This window comes from Crassostrea angulata, chromosome 9, assembly GCF_025612915.1.
Source record: "Crassostrea angulata isolate pt1a10 chromosome 9, ASM2561291v2, whole genome shotgun sequence".
In the NCBI taxonomy this organism is placed as follows: domain Eukaryota; kingdom Metazoa; phylum Mollusca; class Bivalvia; order Ostreida; family Ostreidae; genus Magallana; species Magallana angulata.
In genome coordinates this window covers 3,368,732-3,383,884 of record NC_069119.1, presented here as the reverse complement: position 1 = coordinate 3,383,884, position 15,153 = coordinate 3,368,732, and the positions used below count along the sequence as shown (strand labels likewise).

The 15,153-nt window shown below is 31.9% G+C and overlaps 1 pseudogene; it reads left to right on the top strand.

Moving 5' to 3' along the window:
* Positions 1-3,237: 3,237 nt before the first annotated feature.
* On the top strand, positions 3,238-13,951 carry LOC128163245 (eosinophil peroxidase-like; annotated as a pseudogene).
* Positions 13,952-15,153: the final 1,202 nt, after the last annotated feature.

Genomic DNA, 15,153 nt, shown 5'->3' with positions numbered 1-15,153 from the left:
ATTTATGATAGTGGCTGTATAAAAATGAAAAAAAAACCGTGGCAATCTCTAGCCGTGCATGGCGAAATCTTTATCCAGGTCTTCAAGCATGACGTGAAAAGGATTAATACAATTCTTAGTGTCTTTTAGTTCTCTCCTCAAAAAATAAAAAAAAATCATACATTTCATCAAGGTATGTACAATTCTGACATTTTTTGGTCATATTCATTATGCTATAAAATAACGCGAAATGCATTTATATGATTCAATTTTAAAAGTAAAACAAAAGTACATCATCTTGCACGCCTTTGTAACTCAGCGAAATCAATATATTTGATATCACTAAGAGTGATGCTTGTGTACTTGTGTTCTGTTATGGAAATGTTTTATTTAAAACTCAGATTATTAGGTTTAATCAAAATTTGTTAAAGTTCCATAACTCAAAATAATAATTGTTTTATTTCATAGACTAGACTGAGTGAAAAAAAATGAATTTGAAATCTGTTTTAACTCTTATTATTTATCACTGCGCCACCAGTTCTTTAGTAATGTTTGATTGTTTCTATACATAGATCAGAACCACTTCGAAATTGTATTCCTTTATATTTCATTATTTCTACATGTTACACGAATTTGCCTAAAACAATATGTCTTATCCTGTATATCTGTAGCCCTGTGTGATTTCTTTGTCACCCTTTGTACCCCTCATCTATATACAGAGTACACGCCATCTCATCCACTGTACATATTCCCTTTCTGTCAATGTTAAACCCTGTAACCCATGTAATAAGACCTGCACACGACTTTAAAATCTATATCATAGACTCTGACTGGTTAGAAACATTGGTTTTAACATTTATCTTTAAAAACAAAACAAAAATCACTCTCTGACAATTTTGGCAACTAAAATAACAGAAAGCTTACCTTTCAAGACATTTCAACTATCTTTACGTTGATTACATGGCTTCATAACGTAAATGTTAATGGAATTCATTAAAACTCATACAATTCTATAATAAAAAAGATGTTTTGTTAGAAATTATGTTTGAAAGTCTTTTGACTTGATTTTAAGAATTGTGTATCTGTTCATCTTTTTGTTTTTTAAATATTGTTCGAATAGCCAACGTAATCAAATGACCCATTTTTGGTTTTTTTTTTACTAAAATACATTTTTGGGAGATCAATATAATTAGCGTAGTGTATTTTTGTGCCTTTAATTCATCTTGTTGCTCTTTCAATATATTTGAATTAATGCCACGTGAATAACAGCGCAAGTACTTCAGCTGCTTTTAATTATCATAAAAAATACAGTATATAATCTCAGAAAAATATATCAAAGAGAGTTGTAGAAAAGTGTTTAATATAAGTGTTACCAACAATGGTGCTCGTTGTTTAGGTACTATTTTAGACAACCCATTTTAAAATAAACTTTTCCTATTAGCGTACATTTTACAATTATAGATAGTATTTCAAGCAATTACCCTTCATAAAAGATACATACACAGACATGAAGACGCTAATAAAACATAAAACCATTCAAAAGGGTTAGGTATTACTCGGTCAACTATTGAATATCGACTGTTTAAGTGATGATATCTTGATGACGACAACGCGTTGGTATGAAGCAAAACAAATTTAGATGTAAGATTACAATAAATAGAGGTAAAACAACCAATAACCATTCACAACAGATCCTATTTGTCTTTAACCAATCCTATATTTGTCAACAGGTTTATTAATATTCTGAGGACAAAATTTTGTAAATAGTGTTTTCCAATAAAAATAATTTACAACGTATCAAACAAAATTATATTTTTTTTCTTCCGAACCAATTCTATACGACCATTTTTAGCCTGACTTCAAAATTAAAAATCCCTTCTGGTAGGGACATTGAATTTACAAGTTTGGTCTAAATTGTCTTCATACATACGTTGTTAGTTTGTCAACACTATATACTTTTATACTTTGAAAAACATTTTTCTTCGCTCCAAAAGTGAAAAACCCTACCATTGAAACACGGTAGATTTAAAATGTTTATGGGGTCGTTCTGTTATACTATACATGGCTCTGAAATCAGTTATGTTTATTTGTGTTTTAGTGACATACTTTTAATTTGTCTGATTTAAAATAATTTAGTGTAGTTGCTTGAGTGTATATATACAGAAAATTCAACTGCCAGTTATGTTTGTCATTAGTAATGAATTTTGATGCATCAAATAAATGTTGCCATTGCATAGAGAATTAAAAAGCGACATTATACAATTTTCTTCAAATTGGATTCAGTCATGAATTCATTAAAATTATTTATTCCAAATATTTGTATTTAGGTTGTGCAATGTACGAATAAAAATGCTTTTCAAACATAGAATATGATAAAAAAAAAAAAAACCCAAGAGTTTATTTAGAGCTTTTTCTGATATTTGAGTAAAATAAAGTGTATTATGAGATTGTGAGTCAAGCTATACAATTTAATTGAGGAATATTATTGCAATGTGTGCTTTTTAATATGAAAAAAAGTTAAATTACATTTATGACCTGGTTTTGTACAAATATACATGGTTTTCCTATGTATTTATTCACAATATCCATTGCTAATGTGTTATGAACTATAGCCATGCTTAGTGTATCTACAAATATACAATAATGTTTAACATGTACAGTGGTAAATTGATTATTTTGTTACATTTTTTAGAAAGCTCAGAGTAACGACATACATTGCGGTACACACTGACAGGATGTGACGGTCCATAAACAAAGAATGTTCACCTGTTGTAAGGAAAAAACATTTTTCCTGCAACAAAGACTGATTAATATTACATGTACAATTAATATATTTCTAAAATATATCTAAACATTTGTTATCAAATATATAATATTAAAGTCTAGTATATGCCCGTACTAGTTCTATTTTTAGAGTGGATAGTCTGCCGTTAATTTCTAACGCTACCGCTTTAAATATGGTGCATCGATTAATTGACAGCAAACCAGTCTTATTGAACTTTTGCGTATAAATACATACATGTACAATAACAAACAATATCTAATTTGTTCGAACCATTTCAATACTTAATATATTCAAGGTATTTCAAATAACTTTCCTTGTAAATCAATGCTTCTGAATAAACTACATCAAATTTCCCGATTACCTTTAAGTATCAATTTATTCAGCGGTTAATGGTTGTGCTTGTCCAAACATGGTTCACATTCGTTTAGAGAAAGAAAATGCAGTAGTGAGTTGTTTAATAGCAAGCTCCAAAAATGGGTAATTACATAAAAATTAAAATCTATAAAAAGATCCTTGTTTTTGATGTAAAGCATGTATGTTACATAGTGTTTTAAGAAGGGAATGTGTGGGAATCTATGTTAAAATGACATTGATAGAAGGTGGGGCGGTACATTGTTCAGACTGGTAGGTAGGGGACATGTTAGACTACAGATTTCAACCTGTCCCGAGGGCCAATTCCTTGCATGAAGCGTGTTAGGGTGGCGTATAGAATGGGCAAAGTAAGTGAAATTTTAAAAGTACACATGGGGTCAAATAGACGGGTTTTTTTTTTTGAGAAAAAAAATATGGGTGACATTATATTCTTAATATCCATTCATATATTGGAAGATTTGAATACTTAATAAAATAATTAATCAAAGGTGATACATGTACTTTATAACCATATAAAGGAACACTATTAAAAGTGCAACTTTTAATCATTGTCTAAGACTTGTTTCCAATGAGAGACCACATGTGACTGGGTATGACCTTATGCATCAGAATTTATCCAAAATACTTGGAGGCAATATATTGGGAACTTTATATCTATGCTAATCTGACAGACAGTTCTACGTATTTATAGATTAAGCTTTCTGCTACATAGGCTAACTTCGTGCCTTTCAGTCAACTCAAAGGTCTGGTAAAGTGACTACTGTAGAATCATTATAAATCGTGGTGGTTCAATTTTTGTGGAAGTTGTTTTGCTCTGTAACGTTAGGAATTTCAGGAGGTGAATTAATAAAATTATCAACAATTTCATAAACGGATCTTAAGTTCGTTTAAAAAAAAAATTGTATGAAAAAATTTAATTTGAAAGATGAAGAACTTTACCAGTCACAGGATAAACATTTGCCATTCAGTGAACTAAATGTTAACTGAATGGTCTGGAAAGGTGACTGCATAGCTATGCCAATCAGTCACTTTTCAGTTACCAATCAGTCACATTTCAGTTAACTGAATGGCAGAGATTCATCTTCTGATTTAAAATTATTCTCATAAAAGCAGCTAATAGGTCTTATTTATAAGCCAAATCCGCATGTCGTTGAAACAGCATTGTTGTTTGTCTTCTGCTTATAATTGGACATTTATAACAACCAACATTTGGTATTTTGATTATTATTTAAAAATTGCACCAATATTTTTAACTTGTTTATTATCGCAAATGAAGTGTAAGAACATTTGCAAAAAAGGTTTGCTGTAGATATTTTTTATATATGAAAAGAATAAATTCATCGCACATATTTCAATCGTATTTCATGCATTATCAATAAAAGTACATGTTCTCATACATGTCTACACAGGAAATAACCACTTCGAAATTGTATTCCTCTATATTTCATTATTTCTACATGTTACACGAATTTGCCTTAAACAATATGTCTTCTCCTGTATATCTGTAGCCCTGTGTCATTCTTTTGTCACCCTTTGTACCCCTCATCTATATACAGAGTACACGCCATCTCATCCACTGTACATTTTCCCTTTTTGTCAATGTTAAACCCTGTAACCCATGTAATAAGACCTGCACACGACTTTAAAATCTATTTAAAATCTATTTAAAATGCAGTAGTGAGTTGTTTAATATCAACCTCCAAAAAAATTAAAATCTATAAAGATCCTTGTTTTTGATGTAAAGCATGTATGTCACATGGTGTTATAAAAAAGTGCGTGGGAATCAGATGCAGAACGGTGGCTATTTACAGGTTAGCTCACTGTTCATGTATTAAGAAAGTAGGGCAGGCTATACTGAGATAATGTGAAAATGAAATGGATGAGAGGTGGTGCGATACATTTTACAGACTGGTAGGTATAGGGGACATGTTAGACTACAGATTGCAACCTGTCCCGAGATCCATCTCTCTGCATAAAGTGCGGTAGGGTGGCGTATAGAATGAGCAAAGCAAGTAAAATTTTAAAAGTACACATAGGGGTCAAATAGACGTTTTATTTGACAAGAAAAAAAATATGGGTTTTATTTTGGGTGACATTATCTCCTTAATATTCATTCATATATTGGAAGATTTGAATACTTGATAAAATGATTGATTAAAGGTGATACATGTACTTTATAACCATATGAAGAAACACTCTTTCAAGTGCAACTTTTAATCATTTTCAATGACTTGTTTCCAATGAGAGACCACATGTGACTGGGTATGACCTTATGCATCAGAATTTATCCAAAATACTTGGAGGCAATATATTGGGAACTTTATATCTATGCTAATCTGACAGACAGTTCTACGTATTTATAGATTAAGCTTTCTGCTACATAGGCTAACTTCGTGCCTTTCAGTCAACTCAAAGGTCTGGTAAAGTGACTACTGTAGAATCATTATACATCGTGGTGGTTCAATTTTTGTGGAAGTTGTTTTGCTCTGTAACGTTAGGAATTTCAGGAGGTGAATTAATAAAATTATCAACAATTTCATAAACGGATCCTAAGTTCGTTTAAAAAAAAACATTGTATGAAAAAAATTTATTTGAAAGATGAAGAACTTTACCAGTCACAGGATAAACATTTGCCATTCAGTGAACTAAATGTTAAATGGGTACATGTATGACGTTATGCATTATAATTTATCCAAAACACTTGGAGGCAAAATATTTGGAACTTTATATCTATGCTAATCTGACAGACAGTTCTACTGAAAAAAAACTATACACCTTAACCCCTGTGTTTCAGGGAGGCTATGATTTGAATTTCTTATTTACTCAAATGTATTTCAATTGGTTAAACTGAATTATGTAATATAGTTTTGAGCGCAAAATTAAAATGCATCTAAAGGTCATCAGATGTTCAATGTTAAAATTTCAAAAGGATGTATGATTAAAATCTAAATATAACGTACTATCTTCCAAGGTGAGACCTAAAACTGTCACTCACCACCTAAAGTGCATAATATTTTTTATGATATAAAAACTCTGTTGAACACAGTTTGCTGGCGAAAATAAGTATGACAAAAGGGAGGAAACTTAGATCCTTAAAAGATGTAAATGATGCATACATCTCTTCATATCTTATTTGTCTCAAATCAAACAAGTTTCAAAGTAAATTACCGTTTTAAATCAAATTCTAAAACAAAACACTGAAAACACATGTGAGATGTCCAGGTGTAAACAAAACATGTCTATACGGGAAAGAGGACATAAAATTCACTGATGAAAGACAGATTTTATTTAAATAATGTTTAAAGCTTAGGGAGATAAATTTATTTTCTACACAAGTATTTTGATTCATAAAAATCAATATATAAGTGTTGAGTCTTAATTCAAAATAAATGCATTAAGAGTTTTTAACCTGAAATGCACGACAATTCCATGAATAAACAGTAAAAAAAACCCTGAAATAAAGTACTCTTAAAACACTTGTTCTTAAAGTCAACTGTGTTATTTCTGATGAAGTACAAGTTCAGATTTTTATTTTTGAATGTGGACTCATTAGCATTAGATTTGGCAGGGATGCAGGTGTTCAAGGAAACATCGGATATATATAAGAGAGAGAGAGAGAGAGAGAGAGAGAGAGAGAGAGCGCTGTTGGTATTCCCCATTACTTGTCAATGATTTCATATACTAGAGCTGAATAATGTTTTAGATATCAAAGTGAATGTTATATTGAAACAAATTTATTTTGTTCATCCAGTATAAACAACTCAAGTTTATTAAAACAAGAACAATGACCTGTTATTGTGCTTAAAACGCTGTAGACTTCACAAATACAGATATGGAACAGCTTATGAGAGATGTTTGCGATTAATCTTGTTTGCAGTACCCTCAGTATGACGTTGGCTTTCTCAATATTCACTGATTTCAAAACTTTCTTAAGATTTTTCACGTGTCGGTTCGCTTGTAGTCCTGATATTTTTCTTATTGTACCCAGTTGAAGGTAAGAATAATAACATTCCCAAACATTTGGTACAGGAAAGCACGCTTATTACAAAGTGCAATGAAAGGACAAGTTTGCTTCGTTATAAACGTAATTTTCTATATCTGTTAGGTTCCCAAAATATTTTAAATCAACGAGGAATGAAAATCATTTTGCCATAAACATAATTTTTGGGAGTTGATTTTAATCAACTCTCCTATGCAGTCACGCAGACAAACCGAAAGTGAAACGGTGTTTGGACCTCAGCACAAATCATTGCTGCTGACAAGACTTAGTTCTTGAAAATGATTGATGAATTCGATGTAATGTATGCTAAAGCATTGTTTTTCAAGGAATCGTATTCATAAATACCTTGAAAATAGTCAGATTTTAAATGGTTCGAACAATTTGAATATTTTTTGTAGTCGTATGTATTCCTACGCCAGAGTTCAATATAGTCTCGTTCAACTCGACGCTCGGCTGTCTCCGTAAATGCTTGTCGGAGATTTACAGTGTCAGCCGAGCGTTTGGTTGAACGAGACTAGTGTTCAACATTGCTTGGATCCATACAATTTTCGAGAAATATTTTGTATTACTGATACATAGTTTGATTGATTTAATTTTACTCTAAATATTATATTTACCATGATTCATATGGGGGTTTCTCGACATTCTTGTCGAAAAAGTCCAAAAATTCATATTAATATAAAAATGTGCGTAATTCAAATACAAATTAGAAACTACATGTACTTGTCATGCAAAATAACATATCATTGAATTTAAGATAAACAAACATCGACAAAATCAACTCCCGTCAGTTCTTCAGTACTTTGATTAAGTAAGTCCACCATAGGCGCGTATTGCTGAAATAGGTTATTTCTTCTCTTACTGTTTCCTCTTTGTTTTTGTTTTATATTTTCCCCAAGTCATCCTTGAAATTTTCTAATTATTCAATCTTATTGTAAGAGGTAGTTCCTTTTAAACTGCAAAAACTCACATTATCTCTATTTTTCAGGAATTGACTTCAAGAGAACAGAAACTGAAACCAGTAAAAGCATGTTGACAGATCCTCAAAAAGAAACTGAAAGACAGCCGAAAATGGGAGTAGTTTCTTCCGAACTAGCAAGGTGTCCTGTTTTCAGAAATAAATGTTTTCAAAACAATTTCTGAATTTTTTTTTCAAGACAAATTAATTTTTTTTTCACATTAGTAAAGAAACATTTTTGGTTTTTTGGATATTTTGTAGATCTATGTTAAGGTCTAATGTTGCCTCTAACGCAGAAGTACAAGATGATGCCCGATTTGTAAATTGTCCAACGCAGATAAGTTGTGACGACGCAAAATATAGCCCATATCGATCCATTAACGGGAGTTGCAACAACTTAAATCATCAAAACAGGGGAACGATTTTCTCACCTCAGCCTCGTTACCAACCTGCGCAATATGACGATGGTATCTAGTGTTTTTTTTTTATATATTTTTTTTTTACAGGCAACACAGTCGTGTTATTTTAAATTTTCATTTTCATTACCACTTGAATGCACTGATTTGTTTTGTAATTTTAACTCCAAATTAAGCGCCGAAAAAGTCACATAGTTTCTATTCCTGGTAGGAGTAAATTCTTCACGAACGACCGGAAAAGATGGCAGCACACTTCCCAGCCCACGACTTATCAGTAACAAACTTTTCCGTGCCCCAGGAGACTGTACAGAGACGGACCACGCCCGTACCCTGATGGTGATGGCCTGGGGACAGTTCACTGACCATGACATATCTTCAACCCTTCCCACTTTAGGTGATTTTCTAGTTGGAAAAACTTTATTTAAGAACAAGATTGAAACATATATACCGGAGCAAAATCATAACAAATTAAATGAAAACAAAATTAAAATTAAAAAAAAATAGATAAAATGCCATTGTCTAGGTCAATGCGATTAACTTGCAACAGTCTTCGATTTGAAAAAAAGTACATCATTGTTGAATGTTTTTCATGCATGCTTTAGAAACAACATTCATACCAGATGCATTTCTCTTGGATGTGCATAAATGTGTCCTTTTTTCAGGCAAGGAAGGGGTTCGTATAACATGTTGCGGTATGGAAGCACAGAAAAGGTATTCTTATGAAAACAGGATACCCTCATAGGTCGAAAAACGTATTATTTTCTGGAAAAAAAAGCCGTAGTGTTAGCAAAACACTTTTATGTTCCAAACAAAATTTTGAGACCTAGGAGATTGATCCTTCAATTTCCAATATTACATTAACTTGATTTCCATTCTGCTAACAGCTCAGAATTCCTGTCGAACATTTTTTTCTGGTGAGACAAAGTTGGTCATCTAGACAGCTGTTCTATTTAACCCCAAAGCTTATATAAAATTTGTGCATGGAAGCAATATTAAACTATAACATATTTACTTTTTTGCCAATGTACTTACACTGTGATTGCATTATCTGCTATACAACAAGTACAATATTTACAAACTAATTAATTTGGGATACTTGTGCGTTTCTAGAAGAGAGCGTAATACTTTTCATTTATTTGCCGACAAAGTTTAAATCCAAATACATTGTACAATTTCAGGATTTTAATATTATTACATAGAACATTATGAAATTATAGACGCTCCGTGTGTTTTCTCATATTCACTGTTGCGTTAAAATAAGGTGTATTAATTTATATAAGATTAGTGGAATTATTACATGTAGTTGCCTTCAACACATCAAACTATTTCATATGGCGACAAGGAGAACGATGAACTTGTCCGAATGGTTAGTTATTTGGAATGCAGTAGTAAAAAAGATAACTTTCAATTAGCTGCAGCAATTCTTACAGCAAAGGAACCAAGTACCATGGACATTGAATGCTATCTATGGTATACCGTATTAATTACTATTAACTAGGAAAGATGTCATTGAAACTGATTTACAATATAATGTTTCCTAGATAAAGTAGCATGCTTGTTTGTCGTAATTTTACGAAAAAAATACATAAAAGTGCATGTATAATAAAATGTCCTTTTTCTTTCATTATTCAGCCCTGCTTGTTTTCCTATACGAATTCCGTCTGACGACCCCCATTTTAAAGACACCTGCATGGAATTTGTCAGATCCGTCCCTGCTTCGTCTGATTGTCAGATAGGTTCGGTTAATATTTTGGATTTCAAATAATAATATATTTTTACATTGTATGCATATGTTTATTCATCTTTTTTTTAATAATCTTTTATAAGTTTATTTTTTGTACGTCTTTTTTCTATTTACCTAGGTACTAGAGAACAGATCACCGATATAACATCATTAATTGATGGCGGATCAGTTTATGGAAACACCTACGAACAGATGGAAAAGCTCTGGGACAAAAACACAGGTTTGGCTACAATTATTTTGTTATTCATAATTCTTTAAAAAAAAAAAACGTTTCTTACTCCTATTGCTTTAAAAAATGTTCAGTAGAATGAAACTATGCTGGCCAAACCAACCAATAACAGAAAACAATAATGAGAAAGGGATAATCAGTGTTCATAATACTAATAATATTAATAAAAAACTTATAAGAGAAGTGAAAATTTATTAAATTACAACTTATTATGGTACGTGAAGTGTATTCCATTACCAATCACCATCAGTCTGGTGTGGTTCGTCTCTTCTTGTTTTACAAAGAAAATAATCAAAGAACGTTATAGTACTCGATTAAGAAATATTGATCATTGATCGCATGCTAATGAATTCAAAAATAAAAAGACTTACACGTAAATTGATTTAGTAAAACATAATTGCAATATCCTTTTTCGACAATCTTGACAGATTCCACCCAAAATGGCTTACCTACTTCATGACTTTAAAACGCGAACTCCACCCCGACTGAGTCCACAATCCTAGATCCACACATGCTGATTACAAAGGGTGGTCGGAGAGTGGCCGATCTGACCCGATTTGTCGTCACTGCAAATGTCATGAAATTTGACAAGTATTACATGTTTAACATAAGTCAAACAAAGTTAAGGGGTTTGATATAATTGTTAACTTGAGTCAAAGTAACCCGTAATAACACTAGTTTTTTTCTACATTAGATTAGTCAAATACAGGGTGCTGTTTTAGACCATCTTTTTGAAAATGCGGATGGTGGAGCTTTTGACCTTGCCTCCCTCAATTTACAAAGAGGACGAGATCACGGACTCCCGCCGTATAACTCGTGGCGACAGTGGTGTGGACTTCCGGTGGGCACATCCTTTTCCGATCTACCGGACATAAGTAAGGGAAAAAAAGCGGTGTTTGCCGAGATCTAGAGGTATTTATAGGTTTTGGAATTCCTCTGCAATATTCTACGTATCGTGTGTACTGTCAGCGTTTAGTTGCTAGCCAAATCTAGTCTCTGTTACTACTAACAATATCGATTTAGTAAAGATATCTAAGTATTTGATTCCAAATTACCAATGTATTTCATTCATGCCAAAGGTATGAATCCATATGGTTTTTTTTTTATTTTTAAGGTGTCACATAATATAATTCTGCAAACTGAAGTATTTGCTTTTTTCATGAGAAAAATATGTTCTTGAAGCAAGGAAACCAAGATAACTCCTGATAATGACCGCCGATTAATCACATTTATATTATATTTCATTATCATCGTCATTACTTTTATTTAGAAACGTTGATGACATTGATGTATTTGCTGGAGGAGTATCTGAAATACCACTGGACGGCGCTGCTGTCGGTCCCTTGTTCTCCTGTATCATAGGTAACCAGTTCCGAGACCTTAAAGATGGAGACAGATACTGGTAGGAGAACCGAGGAGTAGAGGGCTTTACACAGGGTGAGTAATTAAAACACGAAGGGTTAGATTATTCATAGAAAAAAAGAACGATAGAGGCAATTATAGGTGGTATGACAAATATAGTATGACAGCACAATTATTTTTTTTCAAAATGAGGTACAGTTTGAAACACAATTGTAACTAAGTTGACCGAAAAAAAGTGGCACTCCTTTTTTTCATATTAAAGTCCAATTTTCAATAACTTATGTAAATTATCTTTCTTCTAAAAACTGAGGGTGCCATGATTCGCCGTATTATCTTATATTAAAAAAGTCATTTAGGCAATAACTATGAACAATCTTGCTTTTAAAACATCTTTGTAAAAATAACATAAAAAAACACGACATAAAATGTTTTAACTAAGTAAAAACAAAGAACAAGTATTTCCAAAGGGAATCAAGTTTTTTTCAAAGTATTAATACTCGTTCTTATTACATAATTATTATGATTTAATAGCTCAACTACGAGAAATAAGGAAAGTCAGACTGGCAAAGATTGTATGTACAAACTTAGGAGTGGATCCCATCCAACCTGATGTGTTCGATGTTCTTAGCCCAAGGTCAGTATGTTTGTAACTTTAACTTCATTATCACGCACATGTCTATAGTTTACCTTTATCATCACTTGGGTTGTTAATAATTAGTTGTCTGGGAAACATTGCCTTCATTTTGTGCAATTTTGACAACACAAAAGCTAAATCAATAATTCCTGGAAACAATCCATTACGTACCTATGCAGTCAAAGGTAAATACATGTACATGAAATGTTACTACGTTGAACTATTTTGCGCTTATATACAATGCAAAACAATGAATGAGTACATGTATGTAACATTTTTGTTCAGTTTTCATTGGTTTTTGTGTTAAAATCGTTTAAAGTTGGATTAAAATTAAATGAGTATTTGTGCGTCCTTTACCAGTGTTGTTTTTTATGATCAGAAGGGCTTTGAGAATAAGAAAAATGATTCTTAAAAGATAAAAAAAAATTATATTAATTGTTTTTTTTTTTTTTTGTGCTGATTTTGTTTTTGTTTTTTTTGGTTTCTTTTGGTAAATGTGGGGGTGTATTATTTATTCTTTGTCGACTTCACTTTCAGAATTCAAAATAATTGTCTTAGAGCATTCAAAATGTAAGCCATATATGTACATCACCTGACGAAGAAACATAAAGGTGTATTGTACAAACATTCTTCTTGTCATTTCAGTAATAACTGGCAAAGCTGCAGGCAATTTCCGAAAATAAATTTTGCCCTGTGGAGATGAGCATAGGTTCATACAGACTGATATTATAATTGCTCTTGTGTGTACATCAGCTCGCTTTTGGAATTGTATATTTGTCAAAGACTCTGATTATTGGAATTATCAATAAAACCGAAATATCAATCTGTGAATATATTGTTGATTTTATTTAAAAAAATGATGCTTTAATATCATTAATCAAATGTTTTAAAACGAGGTTTTGAATTTGCTCTTTTTCAAATTATTACGCTTATTTCTTTATCACTGTGTCAACACTTCTTTAATGATGATTGACTCCCATGAACATTTGATTTATTTCAAGCTATGTAATTATTTTTACATGTTACACTTAATTCATCTTTATATATTCTGCCTTCTCCTATGCATGTGTAACCTCGCGTGATGACTTTGTCACCCTCTGTACACATTCATTTTTTACACAATGCATGCAATCTAATTCACAGTACACATACCCTGTCTGTCAATAATAAACCCTGTTGTTTATGGCATAACCCTGCGCTTGCCTTTTAATCGAAAGTCTCTCTCTCTCTCTCTCTCTCTCTCTCTCTCTCTCTCTCTCTCTCTCTCTCTCTCTCGCTCGCTCGCTCGCTCGCTCGCTCGCTCTCTCTCTCTCTCTCTCGCTCTCTCTCTCTCTCTCTCTCTCTCTCTGGTGAATAAACACTAAGATTAGAAAAAGAAATAGGGATGGGCCAGGCATCTCCTATTACATAATACTTTTCTGATTTTAGAGTTTAATGGCATTTTTATTAATATTATTGGTATTTACAGGTGAAACCATGCAGTCAACTAAAAAGCAATGGAAAGCAAACCTTTTGAAGAATTTTCAGTATTTCTAAGTTGTCTGAACGGCAGAGGTTCATCCCTGTGAATGACAATAGAATTCATAACAAACTCATAAAACTCTAAAATCCGCAAATTATTATATAAATAAAAATTAAAAGAGCAAACTATTAATTTCTTCATAAAAAAGCTAATTAAATGGCCCATCTTTGTTTCATTTTTTCATTAATATAAGATTCTAAAAATTTTTAAAAACAAAACAGTATTGAAAAAAAAAAATCATGCACAACAAAATGACACATCAAAGGAATCTGTCACAATAGTGTGTACATGTGTTTTATGATAATATTTTTGCAGCTCTTCAAGTATTTGACATATTTCTATAATGGTACCGTGAAATATGATTTGGTCCAAGATGAGCCATCTTCATCATGTTTTGGATTCTAACGACGACTGATTATTATTTTTTTTTGTTTCATTGTAAAATTGTTAGATGTAATAATCTACAACAACGACATATAGCCACTCAATCCCGATAAACATGCGAAATCTACAGGGGCGTACTCATGAATATACCATGATGTACTCGGGATATTACTTGTAAAGCCATGAAACATGAGGAACAGGGTTGCATTGTCCTCTCTGATAAAATTCTTTTCAACAAATAAACTATACAACATGACAATAGTTGAATAGTGGTATAGTTTATTTGTTGAAACAAGTCATATAAGAAAGGACAGTACCAAGATTAATATTGCAAAACCTACGCTGCAACATGTATAAATGCAAAGCATTAATCTGCGTTACATTAAAGCTATCGCGATTGGAAGCTCCGATTCAAGAAAACACGCATGGTCACAATTGTGGTCAAATTTTATTTTTCTGTTTTTATTATTTATAATGCTTTAAAAATGTATTTCTTCTTATCAAATTAGATTTGGGTGTCAGTCGACGAGTTTTAAGCAAGATACAGAGCATACAATTCTTCGTCATGTAAACAAGGCTCGTGTCCTGTTTTTTGTTTACATAGGTTCAATATACCAGTAAAAAATCTTTTTTAAGCTGATTTGTCTATTTTCTTATTCATCTTAAGCATATATAAATAAACAGTCCCTAACGATTAACACATTCAGTTGAGATCTAAAACTGGAATTTTCACTTCAACATTCAAAATGTAAACAAAAGCTTTGTTTA